This window comes from Chrysoperla carnea, chromosome 1 (assembly GCF_905475395.1).
Source record: "Chrysoperla carnea chromosome 1, inChrCarn1.1, whole genome shotgun sequence".
Classification (NCBI taxonomy): Eukaryota; Metazoa; Arthropoda; class Insecta; order Neuroptera; family Chrysopidae; genus Chrysoperla; species Chrysoperla carnea.
The window spans coordinates 95817487-95839155 of NC_058337.1; the positions used below are offsets into that span (position 1 = coordinate 95817487).

General features: G+C 28.5%; 1 protein-coding gene across 1 annotated transcript in view; it reads left to right on the forward strand.

Moving 5' to 3' along the window:
* LOC123305037 (T-box transcription factor TBX20-like) overlaps window positions 1-21669 on the forward strand; it is a 70508-nt gene that overhangs the window by 22757 nt on the left and 26082 nt on the right. The window lies entirely within an intron of this gene.

Here is a 21669-nt window from a genome sequence, read left to right on the forward strand (position 1 = left end):
GTCTGTGATGATTATGCGATTTAGACGGATTATAAACGTATATGAAATTAATTTTGATAATTTATTTTTACAAGGTATACTAAGTTTAGTCCCAGGTTTGTAACACTTAGAAATATTGATGATACGAACAAAATTTTGGAATAGCTGTTCATAAAATAGCCTTAGTAGTCCATTTCCATTGGTCCGCCCGCATGTCCGTTTGTTCGTTAGAGATCACGAAAACTAAAAAATGAAAAGAGATATCAAGCTGAAATTAATTAATATCTAATAGCGTGTTCAGGACGTAAAGTTCGTAAATGAGATAAGTCAATTGCGTTTTGAGTCCGTAGGACCAATCTCTTAAACGGTTATAAATAGAACAAAAGTTCAAATGTTCCTTACTAAAAAAAAAAACAATTTTTGTTTGAAATATTTTTGTGTAAGCATCATTGTTTTTCCGCGAGGGAGCAAATTAGGATAAAACTTTGGTGTTCAATTTCTCTAAAACTATAAAAGATGTATATATGAAAATTAGAATATCTTCTACTATTGAACGCCTTATGGTAGATTTAAAAAAAGGAAAGGAAGGTTTCTTAGAAAAACTAAAAAATAATTTGGATATACGGCATAAGATTCGTTTTGGTTTACTTAAAAAAATCGCGATGGCATGGATTTGAAGTTCAGAATGTAAGTTATATAAAAATAGGATAATTTCCTCCTTTAAGAGGATTATGCGGAGGTAGAGCTTCTAACAATTTATGTTATTAATCACGAATTTCTTAATCAATGACCAATAACATAAAAATGTACCTCCTGGATATGATTTCCCCAGCTTAGATGGAATTTTTTCGATTCTCGCTTGTAATAAAATTGTTCCAAATGAATATTAATTTTAAGGATTTATTTCTTGTTATTCTAGTATCCGCGCAACAAATAATTACCGAGTTCCGGATTGCTTGATTTATTTTAAGCCAATTAAAAATTTTGTTTTATTATAAAAAGATAATAAAATTATAAAATTCTATATTCAGGTAATTAATTTAATTTTTTTAACAAAAAATTTATGTTCCACATTAAAAAAATTGTTCCGAATTTTAAATTTCATCAATATTATCAACCTTGGTGTAATATGGTTTTATGTCTGAAAAACTATGTCTGAGCGTAGAAACTTTAAGGAAAAATCTTAGCTTAATCAGAATGAAGCATATTTTTATAAAAGAGTAGCTTAACCAGATAAAGGTAAACTTGACAATCGCAAATTTTTTTGAAACAGAAGATTGTATATCAAAACTCATTACTTTGATTATTCAACGTGTTTTTTGTCTTATTTATATGGTAGTTGTTGTTACGATATTTTCTAATGATTGTGAAACGTTAATTAAAACAGAACTTTGAAAAATTTGAATTTTGTCAAGCATCTAATTAGTATATCACATGCTCGAACAGATTTTGATAAAAAAAATGCATAAGTGAATAGGTATATTCGTTTCTTATTACCAAAGCAACAAAACCATCAAAGGGAAATAAAAATATCGAAATTATTTGGATTAATGAATAGAATTTAAGATAATTTATAATAAGGTTCAAATTTGCAGTTTTTTAATTTTTTTATTGGGAAAACTATATTTTCCAATTGTATGTCGAAATCAAATAATATTTCTCGTCTATTCATGACGATAAAGCGATATAAGCTACGAAAGTAATTAATGCTAAGTATCTATTCTAAAAATATAATTTTTGCTAAGCAATTTAGTTTCATTTTAATTCAACACCTTCATCACCATCAGTTTTGACTATTAGAACAATAAAACAAAATATGAAAAATTTCCCATTTTGCAAATGTGTGTTATATCCAATCTTTCAACATGAATACAGCAACAACAAACACTATGCTAATGTAATTTCAGAAATGTTTCATTAAAATACATTAGGCCGCCTATTTTTAACACAAATTTGACAGCACCAAGTTTCACAAGCTGTATTTATTTTAACAGATGTTTGAAATAGGTAAAATTATAATAAATCATTAAGAATATCAATAATTTACACATTCACAAATTACGTTGCGCATAATACGTTACTTTCTCGATACATAAAATATGATAAAAATCTTCAAATAAAAATGGAAATTTTTTTCAAATTTTTCTTTTACAATTTTCAGTTAAATTATAGTCTTGTTACGATTACTTTTTCTAATCATTAGGTACCAACGAAGAACTATATATGGTTTCATAATTGTAAATATTTGAATCTATTCAAAGAAGAATCAAAAAATACAGAATGACACTAAGTACCTAGAAATACAGTTGTATTAAGTATTGGATTGTGAATCTAAAATATTTTGTAGGTATTCTAAATATTATCATAAATGTAATAAATGAGAGCTTTTGGGTATTTCGAAATAAATTTTGATTTTTGCCCCAATTTCCTAGATCAATTTTATAACTATGTTCCTTATCGCACGTTATCGATATGATTTGTCTGTAGGTTGGGAGGTAAACCAAAAAAAGTGGGACAAAAAAAAAACGAAACCAAAAACCGACTATTTATATCAAGGTTACCAAGGAAACTAAAACTTATTCAATCGATTCAGCTTGCCTTGAAATTCGAGAAAATACTAAAAAATATTATTATAATTACCAACTTGTATTTTTTGTCAAAATTTCAATTTAAAGTTTTGTCATTTAAAAAATTTGAGTTGTGAAAGTTATCAAAAGTTTAAAATAACAGCAAAGCTATAAAATTAAATTCTTTAAAGAATAAAACAAGTATTTGACTTCTAAAATTAAAAGCTTTAATTTTCAGAAAAATAACTTGTAATTAAAAAAGTAAGCGCTTCATTTATGATGTACCACGGTACGAAAGAAATGTAGTTCCCACCGGGTGCCCCACGAAACCCCTCGTTCTTTTTGTATTATATAAATACGTATTTCGACTACCAACTATTCTTCATCGGTATGAATTAGCTAAACTTAATAACTCTTTTTGAGTTTGTTACTCGTTGCTAATTTGGTTACGGTCTGCACATGCTGAGTAATTACAATTTACTTATTCATACTGATGATGACTGCTTGGTAGCCAAAATTGGGGCAAAAATCGAAATCGAGCGTTTTCAGTTATGACAATGGTATGTGCCATATGACTGTGGTAACAGGTAATATTTTTTTAATTTTCTGTTTTTTCTTCGTTTGGTTTCGTTACTCTTTTAACTTTCCCAAAACTCTTTGTACTGTTAATTTTTATGGAAAAGAAACAAAAAAAAGACGTATGGGTGATTTTTTTCATTTTTGAATAAAAAAATTTTTGTCTATCAACTTATTTCGAAGAGTCTCGCAAAGCCTGAAGATGTAGTAAGAGTCTTGATCTTGGTCTTGCTGATGTTGCACTATACCAACCGTAGTTGAAATACGACGACTGATTTTGTCCATCACTATGATATGGACCCTTAAGGTGTTTGTTTCCCTACAGTATTGTAAAAACCTGTTGATTTATTGCACGTTACACACATATAAACCAAATACATGCTTTGTATGCAAATAATGTGTTATCTTTAGCTTTAAAATACCACGCAACTACAAAAATATATAATATATTGTGTGCAAGTGCTGCTTATAAATTTGATAATATAGATATCGCTCTCCAATCATCAATATTCCAACTATAGTCGTCTATCAAGTGATGGATCTTCGATGAACTCATAAATAAATTAAAATTTTGTTTTTAAATCGTCGACAAACTTTTTTATCAAACTCTCAAGATTTTTTCATATAGAAGTATCCAATTGAAATGGATAACCTATATGATTCATCATTTTTTCAGCCAACTTTGAACGATAAAATAACTATAAAAAGCCCAATGACCTAGAAATTTTTTGTGATTTTTGGAATCTTTGTTAATCAAAAAATGTATTTATAAAGTTTTATTGAAACCTATAGTATTATTCAATCCTTGCATATCTCTTTACAATTATAAATTTATGAATACAAATATCAAGTTATGAATACTATATGTATATAGGTATATATTTCAATTTTCGTATAATAATAATGTGTGTCACTTATCAGTAAAACATTATATCTCACACATACAAATGTTTTTCATGTTGATTTTTTAATATGAAAATTCATAAACAATTTGTATTTACCATAAAATTATATTCATATAATATGTAGTTGATATGAGTTGAAACTGTAAGTATGTATCACATACGTATATATGTATAGGATGATAATTTGACAGTTGGTATATAAATGTCAACATGTCAACGTAACGCCCCATTTCAAAGCTAAAAAATGAAATGTTGTAACATAATTGTAATATAATACTGAAAATAATTCTCTCATATTTTTGCTAACTATTTTATTATTTATTGCTTATATGTATAGTAGGTATACAGTGTCTTCCAAAAATGATTTACGAAAATTAAATATTTTATATTGGTAAATATCAGTAGAAAATAGTAAATAATTTAAAATATTTCTTTTGTTATATTTTTTTCCACCAGATTATCTAGTGGATTACAAATTTTTATTACTTTAATTTTGCGCCACAAGATAGCGTAATGCCAACAACCACTTTTCAATATTCCAAATACGAGAGATATTTCTAAAATCAATTGATATATTTATGGGTGTATATCCCCAAAAATAACCATCCTCTCTTTGTTTGGATAACTGACACATATATAACTGGTAAAGCGCCTAGTCTGAGATTTAAAGTGTTAAATTCGAGATACTTGAAGAGAGTGCTTTAAACCAGCAAAGTAAACAAGCATTGAAAAATAAATTTAAACAAAACTAACTTCGCTCATTAATTTAGGCTTAGTGTGCCAAAAAACACTGGCATTGCGTATTCCGGGAACTAGACATAGACTAAGCGTACTAACTGAAAAAGTAGTCAATTTATGAAACATGTCAACATATTTTAAGTTATTAAAATATGAAAAAATAGTGGACTAAGAAAAGTAAATTAGAAGTTTTATTTCTTCAAAATTATAATTAAGGTATTTCCAGCATGGTATTTGCAGTTTCTATGTTAAAGCAATGGTACAATTTTTTTTTCGACAGAATTTAACGAAAAATTAAATTTAAGAATTTAATAATGCTTACTATTAATTCCCAAAGTTTCAGAAATTTTGACCGTTTAAAATGGGAAATAATTATGCCAACGTCCCAATTTCGATCAATTTACGTCAAAATTAATATCTCGAAAGTGAAAATTAATTTCTAAATTTTTTTTTTAGAATTTTATTGTATAAACATTTTTTTCTACTTTTTCTTCAATATACAGGGCGTTCTGTTATTAACTGCAGATCGTTGGCCTACAGAATAAGCTCATAAAGACGAAGGAAAAAGTCATTTACCAATTTTGGATCTGAGCCCTAATTTGGGCGCTACAGGACGTTATTTGTTTTTTTACTAAGAATCTAATGTTTTCTTGCAAAAATATAATAATAAAAAAAGTGGGAATTGATCAAACCAATGAAATAATAAAATAGGTATTTTTAAATGTTTTTTTCAAAATAATATAAACCAATTGAAATCAGTTCATACCCCTTCTTTAGTTGAATATTATCAAATGACATTTATTAATATCTACTGATTTTCATTGGTTACTGGTTATCGAATGATAGCCAGTGAATTTACCAATTTATCAATTTTTGTCATACCTGTAGCGCCCAAATTAGGGCTCAGATCCAAAATTGGTAAATGACTTTTTCCCTCGTCTTTATGAGCTTATTCTGTAGGCCAACGATCTGCAGTCAATAACAGAACGCCCTGTATAATAATATCATAAAAAATAGTTGGAGAGACCGGACATTTTACATGCTTTAAATGGGACATGACCCTCAAAATCGCGAACTTTGTCTTTAAATATCTCGCGATCTAAACGGTCAAAAATTATGAAATTTTAGGAATTCATAAATAAAGCTATTATAAACCCGAGAAAAAAAATTCGGCCAAATCTGTCGAAAAGTGATTTCATGCTGGTACTACCTTAAAGATTGAATTGATTTGACAATTGTGGGTAAATAGATCGGCATAAAAAGTAACAGAATACTTATATTTATACATGCTTTGTTTACAAGCAATAAATTTTCGTGTTGGAAAATATGCCTGTTGTAATTGTGAATGAGCCATTTAATATTAATGCCATTTTCATATCAACTATAATGTTTGTGAGTTGTCATAGTTAGCATAATCATAAAGTAGGTAAGTTCATAGATAGGAACGAATTTTCGATTGATATCTTTTTTAGAAGATATGAGATAAACCTTCTTGACTACGTAAAAATAAATTCTAAATTTAAAGAATTTTTAAAATTTTAGAAGTAAAAAAAACTAGTTGGGAGTTATTCACCACACTACTTCGTATCTAACCACAAATAAAGAAGCTACTCCGCAAACTCCCAATGATGTTAATTTTTGAGACATGTGAAATTTATAAAATTTAAAATACCCTCGACAAATGCGAGTTATTTTTTGTAAGCCTATTTTTGGAAACTTAGCTATAAAATGTTCTCAATCAAGTCGGTTCGACCGTTTAAGGGCTACGATGTCACTGAGAAACACACGGACGCTCAGATAAACACTTTAAACTTATAACAATCCTTCTTTAATCAATATCAAAGTGATGGTCAAGGACATCAGATAAGATGAAAAGGATACTTAGAGAGCTATCATTCTGAAATTGAAATATTTGAGTTGACTTTGTTCTTTTGAATTATTGTTTTGAATTAACATTTGACATTTCGAAATAAATTGAGAGCCATGTTTATTTGATTATTCATTTTCATACTAATTATTTATATACGTTAAAATTTTATGTCATGTCTTTTCCAAACTGAAGCGATTTTGAAGATCATCGCCAATTTTTTAGTTTTTTTGTGTGTACAAAACTCTAAGCTCGCACATGAAACATAGCTAAGATCACTCTCCGTTAAATTACCTTTCAAATGAAACCAAAAAAATTAAAGTCGGTTCATCCGTGTAGGCGGTACGATGCCACAGACAGACACATAGCGGTCAAACATATAACACCCCTTATTTTAGTTCGGGGGTTAAAAACAAAGAACTATTAATTTATCAGTCTTAGACAAACGAATATTAACTAAGTTAAGTAATAGATGATTTTTGATGGTTTTTCTACATAGATATTCCTCTCTATGTGTGTACGTAATAAACGCTAAAACATAATACATTCACTATACCATCAAACGTCTGCATGGTTTTAAACTGTTTTATACATATTATTATACCTACCCATGTATATATTGTTACATCAACCCATATAAAACCATAATAATTTTCCCCATGAACCAAACGGGATATAAATATATGTGAGAAAGTACTATATAGAACAATGATGATGGTCCGTAGCGCACAATTAACTCGTGCATAGTGTTTTCACGCCTTAACATTAATGCGGAGCATGGTATCATCATTGTTATATTGTTTTGTTTGTTCATGTCACCAACTTTGTTCACTGAGTTCACATCCATACACCAGCAAACTAAAATTGTCGTTGTTATATCACACATAATATTTTTAGGTGTATAAAAATAAAAATTTGAAAGTTAGTGATAAATTTCGAGATTGTGTTTTTATCTAAAAATTTTTCAAAATTTAACAATAGATATAATTCTTTTTTATAGCACTGTTATTTCGACTCATTAAGTTTGTATGTGAATTCAAATAGCTATCAACGGAGACTATTACTTTACTCTAGTACCATACAGTGCATTGCATTTAAGATGAAGACACCCTTGTATTTTCGTTATTTATAGCAATAATGATTTAAATTTTTGGACAGTCCTACGGTATAATGAGTTATATTTTTTAAGATAATTAACCAAAATCTAAACTGTAACTCAGCCTACTACAAATTGACAAATAGGACAAGATTCTAAACAGTTTGCCTAGCGACAGAGATTGATAGGAATGTTGAAAAAGATCTTTTAGAAAAATAAGCTTTCAATATTTTTTATACATACCCATCCATGTATCGATTTTCACGAAAAAATTCGTATTTTAATTTTTTCATTATTTTGGTCCACACTCATACCTAATTATTACAAGTTTATTGAAAAATTTGACGCTAGGCAAAGTACTAATTATCGGTCCTACTTGACAGATTAGTAGGATTAGTTTTAAATTCTGATTTCGCGTATCTTAAAAAATGCGACTTATCACTCTGTATGCCTGAGCAAAACTTCCAATCGATAATCCTATAACTAACGAAAATATGACAGTGTCTTCATCTTAAATGCGACACGTTGTATAATCCATGGTACAATAACATAATGGATCTTGAATATTCAAACTATAACTAAGAGAACCGCATTTAACGATGTATGATATTAAAACCTGGAAGGAAAACCTTACAAGTTTCTCTTTTAGGTCCTCTCGTCTTAACGTCCAGTCTCGTCTTAACTGCGCCGACCGCTAGTTTCAATGCCTCAAGGTGCATGGTATATTGTCCCGTTGTCCAAAGTGCATGACGATATGTATTTTCAAAATTGTTAGTATCTAGACTGTGTTTCAAATTGAAACATGAAATAACAAAATGCCCGCCAACAATATGTGATATGGGTAAAATATGATTTATAACACAAACTAGGCAAGGTTTGTAAAAATAATTAGTAAAAACCAAACTATTATTTTTCGCCCCGAAATTCTTTTTGAATTTTACTTGAAAACATTATTTCAGTTGCTTTATCTCTGGTATATAAACTTTGCCTTCACGTAACTGTTATCTCGTAAAAATCAACATCTTAGTGAATGATGTTGTAAATCAATAATCAAAAATCCACCACGAAACAAATTTTTTGTCTAGAAATCTTATAATAGTGTGAATTTTAATCTTATAAATCGTCAAAAATAAATTGGTCAGCTTACAATAAATGAAATATTTATGAAAATTATGTGTTTTTTGGTATTTTGCAGGTATAAACATTTATTAAATAAAATTTGATTTGAATAAATTTTTTGAACCCTAATTTAAATAATATAAAATGACCGTACACTTCCAATAAGCAGAATACGTCATATTTTATGAATACGTCTCAGTAAATTTTAAACTTAATCAAATAAACTTTTTACTATAATAATTTATTCGGAAATAAAGTTACATTAGAGAACCGTCATAATAATGTTGACTCCTTGTGGGCCTCATGTCGGCAGAAATATTTTATTTCATACAACAAGTATGTGCAGTTAATATACGTAAAATGATTACCCTCTTCGTATTTATTTCTTGTAGAGGGTGTGAGATCAGGTTATGATGATGATATTTCATAGTTCACGTAACAAACCTACCGATTTTAATTTTATTGCATAATTTATGCCGACAAAATAATTTGATATACTACTAAGGTGCTTCGTGTACAACATATTTTCACTTCGCATCCAATACTTGCCATTCATTTGAATGTGAAATTTCTGTCTACGCCATTAGTAGTACCTATTGAATTTTAAAATTTTGTTAATAAGAATAACTATTATCTACAAATATAGGCTTTGTGAGTCTGAGAAGGTAGGAATAATAATTTTAATTTTTAACCCCGATAAAGAGAGGGTTACTATAAGTTTAACGTGTCTGTTTATTTGTGTGCCTGCTTGTAGAATCGTAGCTCCTAATCAGGTGAACCGATTTTGAAAATTATTAGATCAAGAGTGTTTTTAGCTTATGTTCAAATACGAGTTCAGGGTTCCATACCCAATAACAACTAGCAAAAGACGTGATGATCTTGTAACGGAGGAAAAGTTTTCTTGAAACAAAACTAAAAACACTCTCGCTAAAATAACTTTTGAAAAAAACAAAATCAAATTTGATCCACAAACCGATAAACCAATTTTGATTTTTTGTTTGTTTGAAAGGTAGCAATTTGATCAAAACTGCTTTTGGATAACGAGTTTTGGTTAAAAACCATACAGGAAAGCTTTAATCAACAAATTATAAAATATTCGTAATGAGTTCAAGCAAGTAACCACTCACTGCCCGTTCTTAGCTTTTCGTTCTCTTTTTCTTAAAAGTAGAGGACATTTAAAGTCTCATTTTGGAAAAAGAATCAAATTTTGGTACAACTATTTCTTCGTTCTAAATTCTCGATTTTGAGCAAAAAAATGCATACTTTTTTAATTAAAAAAGCCGTTTATTTAAATGCGAATCTTATAATCCAGATATGAGAGCAAATCTTATATTCCCAGAACCAAGAATAGGTATGCAAAAAAAAGGAAGATGAACCCGCGCTTCTTTAGAAAGTGTACTGAGATGAATATGCGACACTTGCAAAATTATTTTTTCAATATTATATTATACAAATTCATAAAATCAATTGTCGTAAATATTTCTGTAAATATTAAATTTACAACTTATTTTTCTGCAACTATACCATCAATAAACATTTTCAGTTTTTTAATATTAACAGAAAAATTTCAAGCTTTATTTTTCAAACAGACATGCGCAAATACACACAGAAATCTAAAACTAATGTTAATACATCGTCGTGACTGTGAAACATAACTATGTGTCGCAAAATCCGACTTGGATTTTAGTAATAAATTGCAATAAAATTATTTCGAATTTCTAGGCATTATTTTATATAAATACTGATACCATTAATTCTATTGTACACATTTTCAAATTATGTCTATTACAACAAAAATAATGATAAACACACAAACAAATTGACATTGTAGTTACATTATTTTAACAAACAGTTTTACACGACCCCTTCTTAATATGTAAACTTCAAAATTACACTACCATCAAAATAAAGATGGAAAGTTAGAAAAAACAAAATATTAAATAAAGATAAAGTATATTATGTTGAAACAGCCACCCACATTATTTGAACATAGTAATTGTTGATGTAGAAAGGAAAATAATGGAAAATTTCTATATTAAAACGAGATCGAAATACTTCCATGCGTGGTATAGCACGTATAGGGTGATCAAAAAATATTAAAAAAAAATCATTTGAACTCACGAAAACTAATATACAAAACTAATTAAAAAGAGTGCACAATTTTGAAAATTATTTGTAGAGCTAAACATTTGATAGTAGGGACTGTAAAATTGGTTAATCAACAAAATTATCTCTCAATAGATTTAGTTACAGACAGGATGTGGTACAATTGGTTATATTAGTGTCTACGTCTAATGGTTTTGGATGAAAAATAGATATAGTTGGAGGCACAATTAATATAAAGGAGAGTAGGCTTTTGATTGTTTGTAATTCAACACCTTTAAAATATTTCTGTATATTTTATGCAAGCTTTTACTTTTATTTTTCTAATAACGCAAATCGTCAACGGTTTGGGGACACTCTATATCTATAAAAAGAAAACACAAAAAGCAGAGTGAGAAAATAATAAATTATTATAAAGGATAAATTTGTTCTAGATACTCTGTGTGAGGAAGGTGTCATGTGTGACATTATAGAAAATGTCTTCGAGGGCAGCACTATGCACGTATTTGTATATGTATATAATACAGACATTTTAATAGTATATAAATTATTTAAGTTTTTTGGATGACTTTGTCATATTTGATTTATTATTATGACATTTATAGACATAATAAATTTATTTTGTTATTTATTTTAATATATATTTATTATTTATTTATAAATAAACAATTTTTCAATAATTTATTTTATTTGTCAAAAAAAAAAATAATAATAATGTAATGTTTCTTTACTTATTTTTGTATCTTCTGTATTTTTTTCTTTTCAATTGATATAATATTTTAAATTATACATTTGACTTTGTTTTTAATTCTTTTGGTTAATGCGGTTAGCAATAGCTATTAAGCTCGTAGTTTCAATACACGACGAAGCCGCCACTTGAGATCCAAGACAATACATCCTCGACAAATGATCAGGAACGAAATAATTGAGTGACAAAAAATATTTGGAAATTTATGAAATTTTTCAATAGCTCTAAAGTTTTGGAAATTTTAATACAATTTAACCTCATTCTTGTTTCCTTTGAAAAATTATTCAAATTGTTAAAACCACCCTCCGATATACTCCTCTTCTCAGATTTGGAATAAATAAAATATATTGAAACATTTTTTTTTCTCACCCACAAACATTTCGAAGTATTTTAGTAAGTAAACATAATTCCTTAGCTTCCCGTCGGTTCCAGCATCTAAAATAAAATATTTTCGCCACCCACACGAAGGTATTTCCAACAAACACTCTTATCACCAAGGGTGGATAAATTGCTGTATTGCAAGAACAATAATCCGGGACAGTTTTTTTATACAGAAAAATTGGTGTCTAGAACTCGAACAGCCTAATTGGTAGGGCGCTTGACATGAATCCAAGAAGTCCGGGTTCGAGTATATTTTTTTCCAATTCTCTTTAATTAAGAAAAATTGGTGTTTATTCACTTTTATAATATGTTCAAACACTTTTATAATAAATATTTGCGACTCCAAGAAACTATAGGTGGCGGTTGAAGAGGGTATAAACATCTACCTCCATGGTGTAAACAAAAAAAAAAAAGACAAGAGACTTAGACAAAATAATCTTTATATCATTCACAACTATAATACGTTAGTCAATTGGTAGAAATTTCCATTTTATGCCATTATATGTTCTAAGATAATGTTTACACCTTTCTCTACATTTCATATTTAAATCAATAGAGATCAGCTCAGTATTTTGAAATCGCGAATGTTATTTGAGAAAATAATTACTGATTTCTGTATAGTGGGAAATTTGTTTGGTTGTTTGTCATTCTACTAATAATAACTGTTTAGTGATTAAGTGCTGGATGAAGCGCTTTTGTCGAATGTCGAACAAAACATTTTTGCAGTGAACATCGTCTTCAAGATCTGCTTTATAACACCTTAAGAATTCACTTAGCAAAATCATAAAGCGAAAAGCAAGCATTCAAAATTTAATTTTCTTAAATTTGTTCAATTCCGATGCGTTTTGTTACTTTGTAAAATTCGATTTTTTTAAAATTGTAACTTGAAAATATCGAATTCATCAAATTACATTCCATGATAGCTCCAATATTGTATGATTTACCTTATTTTTTGTTTTTTTGTTCTTTGGGAATATAAAAATTTGACATAGGTAATAACAACCATAAACTCGATTTGGCTCATTAATTTTTGAACATCTACGCGTGTACATGTTATAGGTGTAAGCATAGGTATAATGGTGCTATATTTATTAGTTTGTTCTTCATTTATGGCTTTTATGGTCTAAATGTATGTTATTAGCAAGTACTTTATTAAAACAAAAAATTTTAATATTTTTTCTTAATTTGTATATATCCCTTTTAAACCATAGTTCCATGTGTAATACTATCGTTAAGTGTAAAAATGTAAAGTCACAATTACATATATAACATACATTTCTTACGTTATGCCAATATTCTATGGAGTTTGGATTTCTATTTTAGAAAATATACAAAAAGGACAAACATAAAATACAAAAAAATTTATTTTCTACAACTTTTATCATACAAATTTTAATTGTACTAAGATTAAAATTCAAAATTAATATCAAAATTTCCAGCGACATCTAACGAATTTTTATCTCGTTAACAGTACATAAGATCTATAAATTACCAAGGAATTTTCTTTTAATAATCTTATTCTTTCTGTAACTCTTCTTTACCAGTAAAATAGGTTTGGGACACCTTGCATTTAAAAAAAAAGCGTGTTTGAGTATTTGGTACGATTCGATGATAGGGTTAATTTACATAGTAAAAGTTAATAGATAATCGATTATCTGTGGACTGTTTGGAACAAGCTAGAAAGTAAGTTTGCAGGATATTGCCCCATTTCTTCATGATTTGCCAGTATCGAATCTTCCAATACCTTATACTTAGCCTGATATTTTCCCTTTTATCTCTGCATGAGTGTCATTTTGTCTCAGTTTGTGACGCTCAGACGTAGATTGAATAAAAATTTTGTTATAGATGTTCATACGAGTAAAATCACATGATTAGCTATTTCCGCTTGTCCATTTTTTCTAACTGTTCATCTACCAATTGACTCTATAATACAGGAATGTAAATATAATACAGGAGCTGAAATTTTAATAGTAACCTAAAGGATACTTAGAGTTCGTAATACTTAATTATGGATCCCATAAGAGACAGAAGAAAAGTCGAAATATTTACGAAGTATGTTTCTTTTGAAACAAAGAAACTTATGTTTAAAACATTTTCGCTTAAAGTCAATACAATAATGGCTACAATTTCCCCTCAATGATATTTATAAGCCATGTATATAATGCTTAGGTTATATACAAACTCAGTTACTTACTCTATGAATATATCTTCTGTAATTTTTCAATCGTATATTTTTTCTCAGCTATATAAAAGAGGCTTTAGCTTTGAAAAGAAAACAACACGATTGTAAAATTGTAATAATAAAATACATCATAATAATTACTGTAGAGAAGGTAGTAATTTTGAGTGACGAATTAAATTCACAGTAACTTAATAAATAATGAATTATTTCATAGCTAACACCTTATGTTACCAACTATTTGTCACCCTCACTGGTTCCCTTCCTTTTTAACAAACAACCACACCTAAAAACAAATGACACAAATGTGTAGGTAAGTACATACGTCAATATATTACATCAAATTTTGGGTGGTTTATTTCCTTTCCAAATAACCAAACAAAACATACATATATAATAATGTTCCCATTCATATAATCAAACTTATTGTAATTGTTTACCAAGGAGTTTTTATCCTTAAGGATAAAGAGTTTTCGAAATATCGAGGGATGTATTTTTATCGTAGTTTATGGTTTTCAAGAAATCGTCACGAACAATGCATTTAAATGAAAATCATGTAATTAAAAACGCTAAATAAGATAAAAAAAGTGTAAAATTATTATTTGAGAGTCATTTGGCCATAAGAAATTATTTTCTCTAAAATCTTTTTTGTAATTTTTGTGGAATATGTGCCTCCCCCCCCCTAATGAATAAAGGAATTCTGTAAATCTTGTCAGAATTGTTTACTGAAAATACAAATGGCACGCTTGTATTAGTTTTCACAAAATTTTATTTAATGTGTCGCTAGCAACGAGTTGAATTTCTGCCATGAGGCCTTGAATGATTTTCTAGTGAATAGCGTAGATCTCGGGTTCGACAGAAGCTAATGCATAAAAATATTTCTAAATATCATTATTCTGTTTTGTTAAACGTTAAGGAGATAATTATTATACAATTAAATCCATAATTCACTTATTTTAAGAATTCGATAAAATAAATTTAATTTGATTTGTAAGTAACTTTAGAATGGTGGTAATTCTACTTCCAATATTTTGTGTACTATCTGTATTTATTTACAGTAGGTATACATTTAACCACTTAAATCTATCATTTCAATTCGATATGTCATGTTTGGTTTGGTAATGGTGACGTAATGTCATTAACAAACGCAGAGCTGCCAACTCGATTCATTTTCTAACAGATACTAGTGGCTATACTAGCAAACACTATTTGTAGTTGTACAGTGTTAGTATCCATTGGGGATTTGAATTACTATGTCAATATATTATTTTATAACGTGTACGGTTGTTATAATACATCTCAATTCTTGATATTTTCTGACCACTTAACCAATGGTTATCGAATAATAATTATTTCAGCTTAAATTATACACGGTGGACCAAAAGGCGTGAACCATATAGGCCTTACATTCAATTAGATATTGGCTAGTGACTATTGATATAACTTTTGGCTCACCAGGCTTTGACTTTGGCTTTTATTGCCACTGATTATAGTAATAATTTTAACGATTTTGGCTGGAAACATTGAAGTAAATTATTGTAAATAATTGTACATAATCATAAATTATAGTAAAATTTTTGTGTATAATCAATTTTCTTTGTGATTATATTAGTTTAGATTTGATTTATCAATCCTTATATTGTTTGTTCTGAGATCAATTTGATTCGAGGTGTCTCTATAGTCTTGATAAACATTCGTACCTCTCGACGACACTTCATTGACTTCCGATTCCATATCCGTCCATTTCAATTGGTAATTTTTTCTGAGAGAGAAAAGACTTTTGTAGTGATACAGTATACTCTCATTGCCCCCCATTTTCTACGTTTAAATTCTCAAAAATTACTGTCTTTTAAAATTAATTTAATCATACTCTACTAGTTAGAAAGTTGCTTGTTTTCAATCACTACTCTCTTTATCTAAAGTGCTCCATCACTAATCAAAATTTCAAATTAATAGCACAGTTTGTTCAGGAATTATGGCACGGTATAAATTTATTACTGAACCAAGCAAGTCTAGTTAAATTTCTTGCGAATTTTGTAAAAAGATGATACCCAAAAACAAAATACAATTTTTTTATTTGGCATTCTGGGTGGAGAGATAGAAGACTTTTTTAAAATTAAAAAATCTACATATTTAAGTTTAATTGCAATAAATATATCATCCAATATAAACAGCTGGTAAAACAAAAAATAAAAAATTATACAAATGAAAAAGACGAAATATTCACTATCAAAGCAGACGAAGACATGTTTTCTTCAATTTAATTAAGCAGTCAATAATTTGCCAACATGAACTCTCCTCGGTTCGAGGTGAATAACGTCGTGAAATTATCTTTGTTCTATTAACATCGCAGTATCGTATTTGTATACAGGCAGTTGCATAAATCCGCTTACAATACAATAAATAGGTAATAAGGTTTTTAAAATTGCTAAAAATTATTTAATATAGAATACAAAACAATACCAAAGATATACTATACAATTGTTAGTAATATTATTTGACTCTTTGTACGCAAAGAGAAGAATGATTGCAACTGTATTAACATTTAACTTACTACGAGAGAATTTTACTATACAAGAAGGAAATAAAAACTTCCTTCTTCCCACACCAACGATCATAATTTTACCCAACCCAGAAAAACTCAGTTATTATGTAATTTTATAAATATAAAACTTTTAGTTTGCAGATCATGAAAAATATTTTCCATTCAGAACCTTTTTACTCAGATACATAGTTTACAAATCGATGGAGATATGAATCTCTATCAGACTCATTCTAAACTAATTATTTTTTTACCCTTTCGAAAGTTACATTATAGTTTAAGAGATGGTAAAAGGTCAAACTTTATCCATCTGATAACCAGATGAGAAATATTTTTTATGAAATTCTATTGATTTTCAAACACTCCTGTCCTAGTTTTTCTATCGAAAAGTGTTCATGACTAATTTCAATTAAATTAAATTTCATCAACTTTTTCCATGAACGGTTTTATGCAGGCAAGCTTATACCATTATTATACCTATTTAATTTCAATAAGTTATCAGATCGGTGCAGATTTGTTCATACCATAAGAACAGATCAACCAATATAGGTAACTTGTTAACCAATCGAAATTTGTATCAGAAGAAAGATAATATTTTATTACGAAAATGACTTGCTTGCAAAAACCCTTTCATGGAAAAAATTGATTCAAATTAATTTAATTAAAAATAGTTATGAAAACTTTTCGATAGAAAAACTTTGAAAAGTATGTTTAAAAATCAATAATTACATAAAAAATATGGATCTTCTGGTTATCAAATGGATGAAGTTCGATTTTATACCGTCTCTTAGGCTATTAATAGCTTATAAAAATAATGCTGCAATTAAAGCTCTTTAGAGGCATTTTATTGTTTACAAGTTTTTGTATCGCATAAATTAGTTACTTGGAGGTTTCTTAGCTCAATTATTAGTTCTCAAACATGTTTCTAAGATTCAGAAATATGAGTACCAAACATAAAATCGAAGTTTCTTTTTTTAAATATAACATCCTGGTATAGACTAAGAAGTTTGTAAGTTTTTCAAAATTTCCCGAAAAACAAAGTTTTAAATTATACTTATGAATTGATTATAAATCACACACATATTGATAATAAATTGAAGAAAAAAGCATTTTGAATTTTTTAAATATTATTTATTTATTTATTGATGCTTTTATAAGTAGAACATTTTATGCTTTTTATTAGGCAAACATAGCCAAATAAAATTTTTACATCAATAAAATAATCTTCATAGAGCTGTCTAAATCTGTAAAAGTATTTTCACACATGAATTCAAATGAAATTCAACTGATGAAAAAAATAAAATAAAAAATAAAACTATACGAAGTAGGTACTTCCACTTGTCTATCTTGGTGTATGGTGTATGGTGTATTTGTATGCATAAAACTATATTCAGACCATCGCCATTAAAATGTGTAAAAGTTAATTGGGACTGAAACATTGAACGAACAAACACATCGTATTCAACTCGTCGAGATCAAAGTGTTAAATTTTTCAATGTTTTTTACTATTTATTTATACAGTACATCAATTTATTACCTATTAAGAATAAATTTCAGAAAATTATTTTCACTTACTTAGCTGGTAGGTGTGATATTTCAGGTTTTCTTACTGATAGCATGTTAAAAAGTATATATATATATATATATATATATATATATATATATATATATTATTTTACTTGACTGTGTTTAGTTTATATACAATCAAATCTTTTAATGACAATCAAGCGAAATAAGTTCTCAAATAAATGTCACATACTGATACTGCGTATATGACCATAGTAGTTAAACACGCAGTATAATATTTAAAAAAAAAAAAAAAATGTCACATACGATCAATTCATCACCCTAAAATGTGGATGAAGGCTAAATTTTTAAGCACTCGAATTTAAAGTTATAATTATCTATAACGCAATATTTTGTAACAATTTTGATTATAATTTCTACTAGATTAAAATATTTTCAATAATTTTTTTGGTATTCAAATATTCTATTTTCAGTTCTTAAGTAAACTCCAATTCTTTGCGCGCTGTGGGTATTTCGAGACTACGGTGAAAATTCACCAGTTGATCGTAAAACTTTCAATTGAATCCGTTGAAAAATTTTGATGATACTGTTGCTAGCAGTTTTCAATAGTTGTTTCACATTAGTTCAAAAAGTTAACTTAAGAATGATTTTTTGAAAAAGAAAGCTCGAGACTTCCATTAAAATAATATAAATATTTGATCCTGTGAATTCCTTTTTGCGTTTCTCAACACCAATTTTAATAACTGAGTTGGAATAAATTTCGACGAACTACCAATCTGAGCCTGATGCCATTTCCAAAAAAGTATCACCATATAACTTATACGTACAATTTTAATTGGATAAAATGTCGGCGTTTGTAATTAGGTTAGGTTAGGTTTGGTTATATTAGCTGTCCACGAAGGACACACTTAGGCCATAGAGTCCATTGTGATACCATATATGTGTTTTACCACCTTTCCGTTGATAATTTTCCTCAATTTCAGAGGCTGAGTGCACCTCCTTCATGCATAAACCATGCACTACACCAGTCCATCACAACTATTAATTAAATTAATTTTGTTGCGACGGCGGGCATCGAACCCGCTACCCTAAGCATAACGCTGACGGAATCTGTTACGCCTTCACCAATTTTGCTAATAGGGCATTTGTAATTAGTTGTTAGTTTTATCTCTGAGGAGTATGTGTGGGGAATGATTTCTGCATGGTCAGTAAATCATATGCTGTGTTGTTTTTGTATGTTTTTGTATAAGATGCCTTAAATACCTGTAATTAGTGAGAATACCTTGTTAATTTGAGGCACTTAAGTAATTTGTGTGAACATGGATTTAAGGAACATCTAGGAACATCAACTCAGTGAGTTTTGAACTGGTATCAGATGAGTGCAATTTTCAGATCGAAGGTGAAAATAACAGCTTGGCTAAATTTACTAGTGAATCTGTTTTATGTAGCATTGAGGTGCCAGCCATTTTCAAAGCATTTCGGTAATTTTGTGTTAAAGAAATTTCTTTCTTAATGCACCAATGTCAAAAAAATAACATCCCTTGTTCGATAACATGAAAATTATAAATTGGAATGTAAAAGGTTCTCGGAAACAGAACTACCACATATTGACACACTGTATAATGAATGTTATTTAATGCTGTGTTGACTTTTTAACTATTTAATTACGTTTTGTATTCTTATTAAAAATGCCAAATTTTTATTCATAGATAATTAAATATGAAACATTACTAATTTTGTAACTAATTAGTTTTAATAAATACAGAATCATAATAAAAAATTGTTTCTTCTTTTACCTATTTTTATACATATTATATACATACTTTTGTCGATCTCTTATACACAAGGTATGTGAATTGCGTTTTGTAAATTTTTATTTTATTTTTTATTACCATACAGTTTTTTAATCAATTTCCATACAATTAAAAATAATTAACTTCATTTACTAAATTTGTTTCTGGATTTTTATTAGATAATAAATTATTAGAAAGTTTTATGATATAGTTTTGATGAATTCATATACATATATAGTTTTAGATGCGATAGTCCACCCACGCCACGATAAATGCGATTCTCGTGTGGAATTTAACGAATAAATTTTATAGGTTCTGTTATACCAAACTATCACAGTATAGCTCAGCAAATTTATACTTATGGATAGAAAATAACACCCGTAGTGGCAATAATAACCGACTACATATTGGTTCAACCTGAACAGGGGATTGGTGAGCATTGGTCCAAGATCAGAAGCTAAGAGTGACCAAGTATTGTTTAGCCTCGAATTATAATATCATTTCATGGTTGGGTGTCAGATATTGGTATAAGTTTGATTTTGACCTGGGTATAAGTAAAGAAAAATAATATAGATCTAAAATAGATTGATCCCAATGACGTGATAGTTTCGTGTACTGCTCTATTTTTATATTAATGCATATTAGGTAGTTATTTAATGAAAAGGTTCGCCACAGCCAAGAGTTTAAACAGTATATGTACTTGCTGTTAGTTAAAAAGTCGGTGCCTACACAGCCATTCTCCCTACTACTTTAAAAGCAAAATCATAAATATGAATTAACAATAAACTTGGTTCATTAGACTCAGTTAAGGATTGGAAAACCAATATTGGCCCAATCTTGGTCAAGTTTTGATCCAAAATTGGAAATTGTAAGGTTGATTTATAGGTCTTGGGTAAAACTTGGGCAAGGGCTATCAAACAATTTGACAAGTACTGGCTCAACCGCTGATATTTCATACCTTCGGCAAGCATGATATTTCCTATTTGAGCTGTAAGAAGACTTGCAATAATAATTATTCAAGGCCTCAATTTGCGGAATTATAAAATCTTGCGTTACCTTGCAGTTAAAATTTTCGATGGCGTTTATCCACTATACTATTGTATGTATAATAACGAAGATACTGGTTTTGTGTGCGCTCACTTAAGAACTAAATCAATCTGTCAATCAATCATGTGATTAAACCATCAACTTACTCGGATACTAAAAAGAAAGAGAAAAATACAATTCAGGATGTGGAGTTGGTTTTAAATTAGATATCATAGAATGATTCCTAAATTTATGTATGTGAGAGCATCCGTGTGCCTGTATAGCTCCAAAATATCTTGTATCCATTAATAATTTGTTCGTTTCAATTTGTATTGGTCAAATATTTTTTCTATATAAGTATTGATGCGTGATTTTACATGATATTTAAGCTACTAAAAACGGATTAAAATTCGACGGGGGCTTTATTCAATATATTATAAAAAAATTTACAAACGATACTGTGATTTTTTAAAACAGTTTTTGACTAAAATTCTGTATAAATATCATAGTGATATTTGTAAAA